The 6,849-nt window shown below is 46.5% G+C and overlaps 1 protein-coding gene across 4 annotated transcripts in view; it reads right to left on the reverse strand.

The window, feature by feature from the left end:
• The window catches only part of SPOP (speckle type BTB/POZ protein), a 74,565-nt gene extending 71,755 nt beyond the window's left edge, over positions 1–2,810 (reverse strand). Inside the window, exon 1 of one of the 4 annotated variants that reach the window (XM_080680580.1) lies at positions 2,508–2,810. The gene's annotated coding sequence lies outside the window, so the exon portion shown is untranslated. The remainder of the gene's footprint in view (positions 1–2,507) is intronic. The other 3 variants (XM_080680581.1, XM_080680582.1, XM_080680583.1) reach the window with 3 other exon arrangements.
• Between the last annotated feature and the right edge of the window lie 4,039 nt (positions 2,811–6,849).

Here is a 6,849-nt window from a genome sequence, read left to right on the forward strand (position 1 = left end):
GGATGAATTATGGTACATCTATACAATGGAATACCTACCAGCTTTCAAAAAGAGGTACTCTATGTACTGTATTAACTGATGGCCAAGATATATTAAATGAGAAAAGCAAAATACAGAATAATGGATATAGTTTCTTACCATGTGCATAAAACAACAATTAACAAAAGCACCAAAGAATATGTAGTTGTATATGCTTGTAAAAGCACTGACTATCTCTGAAAGGGTAAATAAGGTTACAACAATTTCCTTTGGGGAGGGTATCTAGATGGATGAAAGGAGGATAGTACAAAAAAGATTTTTCATTCTCTCTGTGTACCTTTCCAATTTTGTTTTATAAGGATGTACATGTGTTACCCATTTTAAAGAGTTATTTTTTTAAACGTGGCTCTGCACCAGTAAGAATTATCTAATGATACTCATCTTAATCCTAAAAGCATATCATGCCTTCGTATCATAACAATTTTAAATGAGGCTTCAAATTGAACCAGATGAAATGTTTCCACATAAAAACAAAGCATTCTAAAGGACAGAAGTCTACAGAGGAAAGAAATGGACATTGGTTACCTCAATAGCTTCACTTCAACATTTTAGCCCAGAACCTGATCAAAGTCTGGACATAGACAGCATTAATCATCTTCAAGTACCAAACTAACCATTATGAAGAGCTCTAAAAGGAGAAGTCACTAAAGGACCAAATGGACACCAACCACCCCACCCTACGTGGGGGTTGTCACAGTAATTGAGCACTCCTCATATTTGCATAAGGGGGAAAAGATGAGCTTCCACCTCTTTCCCAGGGCAAGGATAACGTATGCCCCCAAATTCCCATGCTTCCTCTGTGTCATCTCTAGGCTCCACTGCAACCACATGGCAACAGAAAACAGCACAAAGGACAGCTGAACTATGCAAAGGCCCGAGTCAAATGAGGAAGTGAAAAAAGAATATATACTCTAAAGCCCAAGAACATAAGGTCCTACATTTAAAAATGGCAGCCGCAAAAGCCTTGAGCAAAGAATACCAAAGAAAGAACGCAAAGGAAAAAGAAAAGAAAATAAGGCTTACTAATATATCCCATTCCCAATTATTCACATAGATGACATGGTTGGCAAAGATAACTGACAAACACAAAAAATACGCCCCCCCACCCCAAACCCCGTGCCCAACAATTTAGTTATTCATTTCAGTGCTTTTCAGCACACCTTCAATTTTTAAGAGTTTATCATTCCCTCACCCTGTTCTGATGGCAGAGGCAAGAAACAGCAAAGTATGCAAAAGAGTGGCAACACGGGAGGACATTAAAGGACCATGGATAATCGGCCAACTGAAAACCCAGGGCCTAGATCACTGAAATATTACTGTACTTTAAAGTTCCTAGTTTTAAATTGCTGTTTGTTACTTGCACTCTCGTTACTTAAGAGTTAAAACCTGCACTGGGTAAGATACCATCCACCAGTAGTTTCAGATTGCTTTTGTTTTCATGTGACGTTCACGGGGCATCAATAATGTACAGCTAAAACGAAAGTGCTAAGGAAGATCTTCTTTTACACAGAAAGAGGTAAATAGGTCACACAAATAAGAGGGCTGGAGATGAGAGAACATTGGTATCTTGATTTACAACTACTACTCTAAGCCTTATATTGTGTGTTCTTTATCTATACCTTAACTAGTTCTGTGAAGATAATTAAGAATTTTGCTAAAAGGAAACCCCCCCTCTTACTTTCTTTTTTATAACCCTTAGTCCTCCTCAGAAAGCATTCCAAAATCCCCTGCCATTGTAATTGAATGGGTTTGGGCACCTACTTACTCCAAAATTTAGGGGATGTTTGCGTTAAAGGTACAGCATGGGAGTAAAGAAAAGTAACGCTAGAACTAGAAGTTGTAGTGACAGTTTCAGAAGGGTCAGCGCGGGGCACGTTGGCTCTGGGAAGCGTTTGTAGCCTGTGAGTATCTTAGGCAACCCCGGATGCAAACAGTGCTTTGTCAATAAGCCCCTCAAATAACGTAAATTCTCCCTCTGGGACAGGAGCAACAGGCTCACTATCTGGCAGTAAGTCTAGCCCACTGCCTGGGTAGAAGGCGGGCGCGTGGTCAAGGGGCTCTTTTATCCCGCAGGTCCCTGCAACACAGTGGTGCGCATGCGCCCGGAGGGCAGCGAACAAGCACCCCGAGCTCTTTCACACTCGCGCATGCGCAGTCACCCACCTCGCCGCAGGCGACAGCTCTCTATTTGGCAAGGGGGATGGGACTGGGAAAATTATGTGGGGGGGCTGAAGGCAGGGGGCGCGTTTGTGTCTCCTGAATGCTTCGAATTGGAAGAAGGAACGGTTGATGAGGCTCTGGCATTTACAAGCCACGTAACCCGGGATGTGAGATATGGGGCAGAGAAGAGTATATGTGTGGCGGGAGGGGGGGGCGGGCGGGGAGTAGGGGTCAGTCACCTCTTAAGGGAGGCGCCCCCCACTCCGACAGGACAACCCTCTCCCTCGACTCTCCTCCCCCCCACTCACCTCAGAGCGGCGGCGACAGCTGCTGGTCCCCGTCCCCCTGCGCTCGCCTCATACTGTCCGCAACATCCGGGACCTGCGGGACCGCCGATACACAAATACACACTCGGAACGCGCACACTCACACACACATACACACACACACACATACACACACACACACACACACCCGGACACACACCGGCCGGGGCGTCGTGGCGTCAGCACGTCAACGCAGCGAGCGCGCACCCGCCGAGCCCCACCCCGCGCGGCCTCTCCACTCTACTCCCCTCCCTGGGTTCTCCTGTCCCTCCTCCCGCTCCCTCTAGACTCCGCCTACTAACCCCTACGCGCATGCGTCCCGGGGGTCTCACCGGGCCGGAGATTTGAAGAGAAGTAGGAGCCTCAGAAGAAGAGGCGGGAACTCCAAGGGGGTTGCGTGCAGGGCCCCCAGCGGGCTACTCCGAGGTGCGAGGGCCAACTAGAGGCGCACTGAGGGGAGGGCGGGGTGGGCAGCGTAACAATAAAGGCATTTCACAACAGCATCTTATATTTGCAAGTAATTTATGAATTACCAATGACTTTTACTTGCATTGCCTAATTTTTTCCTAACCAACTGTCAGAATGTTTTTCAGACTTTATGATAATGCTAGAGACTCTTTTAAGTAACTTAAACTTCAGCATTTGGCAACAAAAATAAGAAGGACCACTTTGGGGGAGGGCGGGGGAGCCTCTAAGTGGCTTAACTGAAAGGAAGCTGATTGGGTGACAATTTGCTGTCTCCAGCACCTGGGTCCCCAGTTGGCCTCATGTCCTAGCTCCCCAGGATCATCAATGATTCCTGCGTTTAGTGAAAGAAAAAAGTCTCAGAGTGTCTTGGTCCTGCAAGGAAAAAAAAAAAAAGAAGTCATCTCCCGGTTACAGTCCTATCGTCAGTGATGGGATATTCATCATTGCTACAATTCTTTTCTTTAGTTTAAACTTTAAAAATTATTCTTACTGAATCAAGCCAAATAATGCAGAGCAGGCACTGTGTCTTTTACATAATACTCAGATAAGATCATTATGTAGACACGCACAGATAGATGCCTGAGGAGGCACCGGGCTCAAAAGAACAACCAAATGAACCTGTGGATCCTGGGGTGACGGCGTGGGCCCAGCCTCGGGAGCAGCTTCCGGGAGCCCTGGTGCTAGGGGACTGGGCTCCCCGTCTCCTGCCATGTGCGTGCTGGCACCGGGTGGCGGGTGTCCTGAGCAAAGCCAGGGTGGTTTGGAAAGGAACCCCTGACAGCACCAGGCAGCCTTCCGCTTTCCAGTAATGCACGCAGACCCTGTCATCCCACCGCTCAGCCTGTTCTAGGAGCCATGGACACAGCACGCCCAACTCCTAGCCCAGCCCGATTTCCGTAACCTGGTCAAGCAGTGGAGATCCTCCATTCGACAACGGTGTGGTAGTTACCGTGCCGGCCCCTCCTGACACAAAAAGAGCTTTTGTCACCTATCAGGCTGGTGCTGGGAAACTTTTCCACGAGATCTCACTCAACATCATCATCAACATTCATTCCTGTAGCTGAAGCCAGCAAGGGTTTCGGTCCTTGTGAAAATTCACAGTGCCCCACGGGTAGCCCAGGAACCTGTTGTTCGTGACTGACTCCTGGTGTCATGAGGCTGTTCAGTTCTTGACTTGAGATGTCACAGGACGGCAGAAAAGAAAGAAAAGGAGGACTCATTCCTTGGAGGGAGGAGCGTGGAGGTGGGGAAGGGGCTGCAAAAAGAGGAAACTTGGAGCCATGGACAATATACTCCCAACTTGAGCTAATCATTACAGTTTAGTTATATTCTGCCTGGGGCCTGGGAGGGGGCTCCTGGGTGCTAGTGAATCTGCCAGCAGCTTGTCCAGGCTGGTTCTGAATCCCGAGACCTGGAAGGGCCTAAGAGTCCTATCCCCATCTGTAGCCTGGTGCGATGAGGCTCCCATGCTACTGGGGGGACCTACCGCCCACCTGCGATGTGCTACCGCCAGCCTCTGTACAAAGGACTTTGATTTGGTGTGGATCTGATTAAATGACTGTGGATGTCCTTGGAAGCACTGTGTGGAAGAATTTTAAACAGCTTCTCCTTTTTAATATGCACTTCCTCTTCGGTTTTAATTATTTTGTTCCTACATTTTCTCTTTCAATTTACTAAAATCTAGAAATGTAATTAGAGCAGAGGCTGGGCTCAGAGAAAGCTGCCAGGATTTCTACAGCATGATTAAATATACTAGGCATCCCTTTAGTGTGGGACTGAAAAAATAGGATTCTCATTATTATCTTTCCTTATCCAGGGAAAATCGGCACCACGTACAGATACGGATTTATTGAAAATGCAGCATTAATTAAAAACTCACCCAGCCTCTTGACGAGTTTTGCGGGGTGGTGGTGGGGGAAGTGCAGGTATTTAATTATTTCCTCCATTTACTGTTTTGTTGTTGCAACCATGACAAGCAAGAAGCCCCCCACCACCCCTCCCACCCCCCTCAAAACTCTGTCCTCAGAATAAGATTCTTCTCTCCTCAGGAGGGACTTAATGAGGCTTTTATCTATGCAACAACGATCAAGCTTACAATGGCACCAATTCAATGCACTGCTCCTTGTGATGGTAGGAAACACGCAGAACTCGTTTTCTTAATTCCAAAACACAAAAGACAGTGTTCATGGGCTATCAGGAGCCAGGTCTGGGCAAGGACTGTGTCCCAAATGACCCTGAGAAGTCTGATATTTATTCTGCCAACCAGGACCTTTGGCTCCATTTTACATTCCAGTAAGCAAAAGCATGCTGGAGGCAGAGGGGAGGTGGAGACAGGATGGAACAGAAGATGAGTACAAACTCCCATTTTGGTAGTAAGCACTGTTGGAAAATGAAGTCCTCTCCTCTCTGTACAGTTATTCAGTTGATCAGTCACTGAATGCCCAGCCCAGTGGCCTGCCATGGCGGAGCCCCGCGTGGACATTAGAGATGGATATACAGGAAGATCTTTAGTAGAGGCACCGTCCTGTGCTCTGGGGGTCTCCAGTCTAAAGAAACAAAGACAGATGACACACTCTGGGACCCAGGTGTAAGACCACACACAAGGAAACATGACAACAAGAACACATCGATGAGGCTGTTCTGGGACCACCATGGGGTTAATAGAAATGAGCAGTGGAAAAATATTGATTGATTGATTAAATTTCATAGTGAGGCAGATGTGGCTTAATGAATGAGATCCAGCCTCATTATCTGGAGACGTAAGTTCAAATCCAGTACTGGCACTTACTATATAATATAAACTTGGACAAATGTCTCTGAGCCTCAGTTTTTCCATCAAACCTATGGAGAAAACGATGCCCAACATATCATATTGTTGTGAAGATTAACTGAGATACTATTTGAACATAGCACAGTCCCTGGTAAAGAGTAGATCCCACTTATTTATAGATCTGTTACTGAATGTGTGTGTGTGTGTGTGTTTTCTTCAGGATAAGTGTTCATAAAGTACATTCTGGTCTTCAAGCCCCCCTTTAATCTGTGCACCATGCTCATTCCTTTTCTCTGGGCGAAACATGAAATCAAGGAAACCACATGGACTACTCAGCCAGAACACTGCCACTTGCTAGCCGGCTTCCTGAACAAGCTCCTTGACTGAGGAGTCTGTTTCCTCACAGATCAGTCAGGGTTTCTGGTTGTAAGAATCGCACCAACTCTGGCTATACCAACCCAAACTGGAATTTACTGAACAAATATTTCTGGCTTCCAGAATTGACAGGAGCTGAAGAATCAGACTTGGAAATGCAGCTGAAAACCAAAGTCTAGTAGAGGAAGAACAATCTTTAGCAGGACATTCTGGCCAGGGATTTCAACTGCTGGGCACTGCCCCAAAGTGCCACCACCAGACTCATGGCCACAACTTCTGCCACTAGAAAGGATGTCTAATTTTCCTGCCATCTTTGTGCCCCATGTTGCAAACGCAGAAACCTGTTGGCCAAGAACTGATCACCATGTTGGGCAACAAAGAAAGGTCTCGCTGGCCCGGTGGCCACGGAGTAAGATCCAGTACTCCTTTATACCGACACTAAGTACAGCAGCAGATTCATCCCAAACAGGAAGTGGGTCAGATGCTGGACTGCCAACCGTCCCATTCTCATCTGTGAAATCGGACATTCATTACAGGTCATAAGCAGCATGGGACAGCATGACATTTGTCCAAAAGTGCTTGGCATATAAAAGGCATTCTGTTACTTTACTTCTCTCTTTAATAAAACAAAAGGCTTGGAATGGTGTAGTTATCCGAGGATTTGATCAGTGTGCTTAGATATTATGACATTCTGAGTTTTCAACCTGGAAA

The sequence above is a fragment of the Plecotus auritus genome (genome assembly GCF_963455305.1).
Source record: "Plecotus auritus genome assembly, chromosome: 7".
In the NCBI taxonomy this organism is placed as follows: domain Eukaryota; kingdom Metazoa; phylum Chordata; class Mammalia; order Chiroptera; family Vespertilionidae; genus Plecotus; species Plecotus auritus.